Here is a 7,553-nt window from a genome sequence, read left to right as displayed (position 1 = left end):
AGCAGCTTAATGTTACAATTAGGCTAGGTGGAGCAGTGACAGAGTGCCAGGACTGGAGTCAGAAAAACTCACCTTCCTGAGTTCAAATTCAGTTTCAGACATTTGCTAACTGTGTGACTATGAGCAAGTCACTTAACTCTGTTTGCCTCAATTTCTTCATCTATAAAATGAGCAGAAGAAGGAAATGGCAAACTACTCCAATATCTCTGCCAAGAAAACCTCAAATGAGGTTTCATACAGAGTTAGATATGCCTGAAAAATGGATAAGCAACAAAAAATTAAAGAACATTATAATAAGCATTAATAATTTCAAACTATAATAAGACTTAGTCCCCTGTATTTATTGATGATCTTTAATCTGAGGAACTGACATTATATTTTCCCTTAAAGGATGCTTAATAGTTATGACTTGCTTCAGTGTTAGATTACAGATGTCCTGGGAGCCAGAAATCTACTAGTATTGTTATGTCCTGTAACTCTTGTCCAAGATTCAATCCACAGAGGGCAATATCTTCAATTTTCACATTCCATTTAAGTCCTCCATTGGCATGAAAGGGAAAATCTCTCTCTAAAAAGAAAGAAAATAATATTCAAGTAAATAATAATAATGTTTGTCCTTTCAAAGATCATGACATCAAGGAGGTGATGCCATGACAAAGATATGAATTGGATTTGCCTGGGGGGGGGGGTTGTCCTAAGTCACCAGCTTCACTTTCTCATCTGAGTCCAGTGGCCAGATATGAATCAGGATGACTGGAGATGGCTCTGGATGCAAGGCAATCAGGGTTAAGTGAATTGCCTAGGATCACACAGCTAGTAAGAATCAAGTATCTAGACTGGATTGGAACTTCCACCCTCCTGACTCCAAGGCCAGTGCTAATACCAGGAAAGTGTAAAATCATCTATCACTTTTTTATAAATAAAATTTTCAGTACTAACACTATATTTTTGAGGGGAAATGCCATCTTTCTAGTCACATCAATCAATAGTACTTTGATGCATTAATATTATCCAGAACTCAAAATTTGGAGTCTAAGGACCTGGGATCAAAATCTAATTTTATTGAATGATAGTGTTACCTTGACCATGTTTCTTAAGGACTCCACAGTTTGATTTACCTGCCTATAAATTAAGAGGATTAAATTAAATAACTTCCACTATCTCTTGTGTCTCTAAATCTCTGATCCTAAAGCAGGTAGTGAAGTAAGCATTTAAGTGACCCAGTTGAATAATGTGCTGGACCTGAGTCAGGAAGACCTGAATTCAAATTTAATTGTATTAATTGTATGGTTTGGTCAAGTCACTTATCCCCTCCAGCTCAATTTCCTTTTCTGAAAAATGGAGATATTAGGAACTGCTTCTCAGCATCCTAGAAGTATAAAAGAAGATAGTATCGATTTAAAAAATACTTGGCAAATGTAAAAGCACTTTATAAATTCTAGCTATTACTATTATCCTATGATTTTTGTATTAATAGTCTTTAAAAACCTTCAGCAGATTCTTTCAGTTTCAATACTGACATAAACCATTTTTCTTCCCTCAGGAGTGTGTGTGTGTGTGTGTGTGTGTGTGTGTGTGTGTAAGAGGTAGATTAATATATAGAATAGCCACCAAAGAAATTTTCAGATCACAATATAACTCTACCCCCTTGTCAATAAAATATATCTGCACTGTTGTGATTACATATTTATCTACATTGAAAATTAGGTTAGATAAGTAAAAAAATACATTATATGAATTACTTGGGACAAATGATAATATTGATTCATGTCAACAATAGTTATGTCATTGGGGGTGGGGTGTTGTGGGTGAGTGTTTCTACAAAGACTAAGCCTACTCAACCATCTTGTGATGGCCAGAAGAAATTAGATTGAGCTGATTTCCCCTTAATTTATAGGCAAGTAGATCAAACTCTAGAGTCCTTAAGAAACTTAACTAACAGTTCCATCTAAGATGGCAGAGAGAAGCCAGGTCCTGTGCTAAGGTCTACTGATCTTCCTTCATAAACAATATGAAACAAACCTCTTAATGGAAGTCCTATAGACAAAACCCAGAAAGAGAAGCAAGGAGAACAACAGGAACCTCAAGGTCTGTCTTCAAGGATCAGGGGTGTGGTGAGTGCAGAGTGCTGACAGTCAGCGGAGGAAGGGTGAGAGCAGGAGTAATCGGGGGCTTTCACTGTGGAAACCACTTCACTCTGAGAAACAACCAGAGAGTGGAGGTGTGGCCGTGGGACTGACAGTCTGGGACTCACAGGAAAGGCTGGAGGGGAGGTTCTGGCCTCTAGCACCTCCTATTGTCCAGAAGGAGATATTAAATTCAGTGAGAAAAGCCTCCAACACTCCCTACTGGCCAGCTGGAGATATGACACTCAGTGAATAAAGTCTCTAAGGAGTTCAGTACCAAACCTCTGTGAACCAGCCCCTCCTCCAACACAAGATTTTAGGAAAATGAAGAAAGGCCAGCAGAAGGGGGGACCATAGCAAAATTTCCAGAAGGAAAAGACCCTAATTCAGAGAGACATAGAACCCCTGAGGAGAATATTATTTGATCTCCAGAACAGAAAGATTTCCTTGAAGAAATCAGGAAGGAGTTTAAAAAATCAATTAGAAAACTTGGGAAAAGAAGCCCAAGAGAAAATTAACACCTTGCAACAAGAAAACAAATCCCTGGAAAATACAATTGGACAAAGGCAAAAAAGAAAATAATTCTCTCAAAACCTCAAATGATCAAAGGGAAAACTCTTACAAAAATAGAATTGACCAATTGGAAAAGGAGTTGCAAAAGGTAAATGAAGAAAATCCTTCCCTAAAAAAAATGGAGTCTATGGAAACCAATGACTTCATGGAAAAAACAAGAATTTATTAAGCAAAACCAAAAACTTGAAAAAATAGAAGAAAATGTTAAATACCTCATCAGCAAAATCACTGACCTCAAGAATAGATTGAGAAAAGATAACCTAAAAATTATTGGTCTTCCAGAAAACATTGAAGAGAAAAAAAGAAAGCCTGGACTCAATATTACAGGATTTAGTGATAGAAAACTGCCCTGATATCATGGAACCAGAAGGCAAAATAGTATTGAAAAAATACATCGATCCCTTCTGGAAAGGGATCCCAAAATGAAAATACCAAGGGATATTGTAGCCAAAATCCAGAACTATCAGATAAAAGAGAAAATAGTGCAAGTAGCCATAAAGAAACGATTTAAATGCTAAGGAGTCACAGTAAGGATTACACGGAAACTGGCAGTATCAACATTAAGGGACTGAGGGGCCCAGAATGCAATATTCCAAAAAGCAAGGGAGCTTGGAATGTAGCCAAGAATCCACTATCCAGCAAAGCTGAGCCTTCACTTCCAGGGCAAAAGATGGACATTTAATGAAATAGGAGACTCCCAACTTTTCCTGGTGAAAAGACCAGAGCTTAATAGAAAATTTGGACTATAAACAGAAGACTCAAGAGATACATGAAAAGATAAAATTTTTAAAAAGTGAGGGAAGGGCAAAAAATGTTATCAAATAAGATGAAACTGGCAATATCCCTACCTGGAAGAAAGACTTTAGCAACTCTCAAGAACTGTAACTATATTAGAGAGAATTTAATTAGCCAGAAGAGATGGATACGCATGACTTATTTGAAAAACTGCTATCCTTTTAGATGAAAGTGGAAATATTCTCACCTGGGAGAAAGACACTAATAACTCTCAATAACTGTAATTCTAGTAAAGAAAATAGCCAGAAGTGATGGACACTAAAGACCTTTCTGTGACTCAAGACAGAATGATTTTAAAATAATACTTCTTTAAAAAAGGAGGACAGTAAAGAGATGGGAGGATAAAGGAGACTGAATGGGGGTAAATCTCATTACATTAAGAGGTACAAAGGACTTATTGAAATAGAAGGGAAGGGGGCAGCTAGGTGGCATAGTGGATAAAGCACCTGGGTTCAAATCTGGTCTCAGACACTTAATAATTGCTTAGCTGTGTGGCCTTGGGCAAGCCACTTAACCCCATTTGCCTTGCAAAAAAAACCTAAAAAAAAGAAACAGAAGGGAAAAAGGGAAGAGATGAGAACTGCCTGAATCTTCTCTCATCAAATTGGCTTAAAGTTAACATAGACATGCTCAGTTATGTTAAGAAACTTATCTTACCTTTAAAGTGTTAAAAGGGGGAAAAGGAGAGGGAGAGGAAAGGGGGAATCAACAGAAGGAAGGGAAGGAAGAAGGGGCAAAGGGAAAGAGGAAAAAAGGGGAGGGGGTTGGCTATAGGAGGGTAAACACACTAAAGGTGGTGGTATTCAGAAACAAAACACTGGGGAATATGGATAAAGTGAAAAAAGGGGGGAATACAAACAGAGGGAAGATAACATGGGAGGCAATAAAGAGTTAGTACTTATAACTTTGAATGTGAATGGGGAGTTCTCCCTTAAACCATAAGTGAATAGCAGAGTGGATTAAAAACCAGAATTCTACAATAGGCTGCTTACAAGAAAGTCATCTGGAGCAGGGAGATATTTATGGAGTAAAGGTAAAAGACTGGAGCAAAATATATTTTGCTTCAGCTGAAGTGAAAAAAAGCAGGGGTAGCAATCCTTATCTCAGATAAAGCAGCTGCAAAAATTGATAGCATTAAAAGAGATAAGGAAGGAAACTATATCCTCCTAAAAGGTATCATAAACAATACATTAATTTCAATACTAAATATGTATGCATCCAATGGGACAGCATCCAAATTCTTAGAGAAGTTGAAGGAGTTACAGGAATTCATAGACAGCAAATCTCTACTAGTGGGAGACCTCAACCTTCCAGTCTCAGATTTAGATAAATCTAACTATAAAATAAACAAGAAGGAAGTTAAGGAGTTAAATAGATTGTTAGAAAACCTAGATATGATAGAATTATGGAGGGAACTGAATAGGGATAGAAAGGAATATATTTTCTTTTTTTGCAGTACATGGCATTTATACAAAAATTGACCATGTACTAGGGCATAAAAACCTAATGATCAATTGAAGAAAGGCAGAAATAGTGAATATATCTTTCTCAGATCATAATACAAATAAAAATCATATGCAATATTGGGTAAGGGAGATATAGACCCAAAACTAATTGGAAATTAAATAACCTCATTTTAAAGAATGAGTGGATCAAACAACAAATTATAGAAAGAATTAATTATTTTATCCTAGATAATGACAATAATGAAACAACATACCAAAACCTATGGGATACACTCAAGGTAGCTCTCAGGGGATATGTTATATCTTTAAATGCTCATATGACTAAATTAGAGAAAGAAGAAATAAATGAATTAAATATGCAACTAAAAATTAGAGAAAGAACAAATTAAAACCCCCTAGTTAAATCCAAATAAGAAATTCTAAAAAATTAAAGGAGAAATTAATAAAATTGAAAACAAGAAAACTATTGAACTAATAAATAAAACCAAGAGCTGGTCTTATGAAAGAACCAATAAAATTGATAAACCTCTGGTCAATTTGATTTTAAAAAAAAGAAAGAAGAAATCAAATTTTCTAGTATCATAAATGAAAAAGGTGAACTCACCACCAATGAAGAGGAAATTAAAGTAATAATTTGCAATTATTTTTCCCAATTCTATGCCAAAAAATTTGATAATCTAAATGAAATGGAGGAATATTTACAAAAATGTAAGTTGCCTAGGTTAAATGCCTAAATAACCTTATCTCAGAAAAAGAAATTCAACAAGCCATTATTGAATTCCCTAAGAAAAAATCTCCAGGGCCAGATGAATTCACAAGTCAATTCTGTCAAACATTTAAGGAACAACTGGTTCCAATTCCATATAAACTATTTGGAAAAATAGGTGAAGACGGAACTCTGTCTAACTCTTTCTATGACACCAATATGGTGCTGATATCTAAACCAGGAAGAGTTAAACCAGAGAAAGAAAATTATAGACCTATCTCCCTAATGAATATAGATGTAAAAATCTTAAATAAAATCTTAGCAAAATGACTACAACAGGTTATCACCAGGATAATACATTATGACCAAGTAGGATTTATCCCATGAATCTAGGGTTGGTTCAATATTAGGAAAACTGTCAGTATTGTTAATTATATCAATAACAACCTATCAGAAATCATATGATCATATCAATAGATGCTGAAAAACTTTTGACAAAATACAGCACCCATTCCTACTAAAAACATCAGAGAGCATAGGAATAAATGGATTATTCCTTAGAATAATAAATGGTATCTATTTGAAACCATCAACAAGTATTATATGCAATGGGTATAGGCTAGAGGCATTCCCAATAAGATCAGGGGTGAAATAAGGGTGCCCATTATCACCACTACTATTCAATATTGTATTAGAAATATTACCTTCAGCAATAAGAAAAGAAAAAGAAATTGAAGGAATTAAAATAGGAAAGGAAAAGACAAAACCCTCACTCTTTGCAGATGACATGATAGCAAACCTAGAGAATCCCAAAAAACTCATCTAAAAAATTACTAGAAATAATTTACAACTTTAGCAAAGTCACAGGATATAAAATAAACTCTCATAAATCCTCAACATATATATAAAATTATATATTATATTATATATTATATTAAATAATATATATGTATATATATATATATATATATATATGTATATATATATATATATATAAAATCTAGCAAGATGCAGCAGAAAGAGCTAGAAAGAGCAATCCCATTCAAACTAACCACAGACAATATAAAATACCTGGAAGTTTACCTGCCAAGGCAGACTCAAAAACTTTTTGAAAACAATTACAAAATACTTCTCACACAAATAATATCAGACTTAAATAACTGGGTAAATATCAACTGCTGATAGATAGGTCAAGCAAATATAATAAAAATGACAATTCTACCAAAATTAAACTACTTGTTTAGTGCCCTAACAAACAAAATTCCAAAAAATTACTTCAATGAGTTAGAAAAAATTGTAAGTAAGTTCATATGGAGAAATAAAATGTCAAGAATTTCCAGGGATTTAATTTAAAAAGTGCAAAAGAAGGTGGCTTAGCCCTACCAGATCCAAAATTATATTACAAAGCATCAGTCATCAAAACTGTCTGGTATTGGCTAAGAAATAGATTGGTGGATAAGTGGAATAGACTAAGTGCAACAACAGGAAATGATTATAATAATCTGCTGGTTGATAAACCCAAAGAGTCCATCTTTTGGGATAAAAACTCTCTCTTTGATTAAAAACTGCTGGGAAAATTAGAAGTCAGTATGGAAGAAACTTGGATTAGACCAACATCTCACACCCTATACTAAGATAAGATCAAAATGGATCCAGGATATAGACATAAAAAACAATATTATAAGCAAGCTAGAAGATCAAGGAGTAGTTTACCTGTCAGATCTATGGAAAGTGAAGCAGTTTATGACCAAGGAAGAGATGGAGAACATCACTAAAAACAAACTAGATAATTTTGACTACATTAAATTAAAAAGCTTTTGCACAGATAAAACCACTGTAACAAAATCAGAAGAGAGTTCTGGGTGGAGCCAAGATGGCAACATGAAG

The sequence above is a fragment of the Macrotis lagotis genome, chromosome 1 (genome assembly GCF_037893015.1).
Source record: "Macrotis lagotis isolate mMagLag1 chromosome 1, bilby.v1.9.chrom.fasta, whole genome shotgun sequence".
Classification (NCBI taxonomy): domain Eukaryota; kingdom Metazoa; phylum Chordata; class Mammalia; order Peramelemorphia; family Peramelidae; genus Macrotis; species Macrotis lagotis.
The sequence above is the reverse complement of the archived record's forward strand: the minus strand, read 5'-3'. Positions refer to the sequence as shown.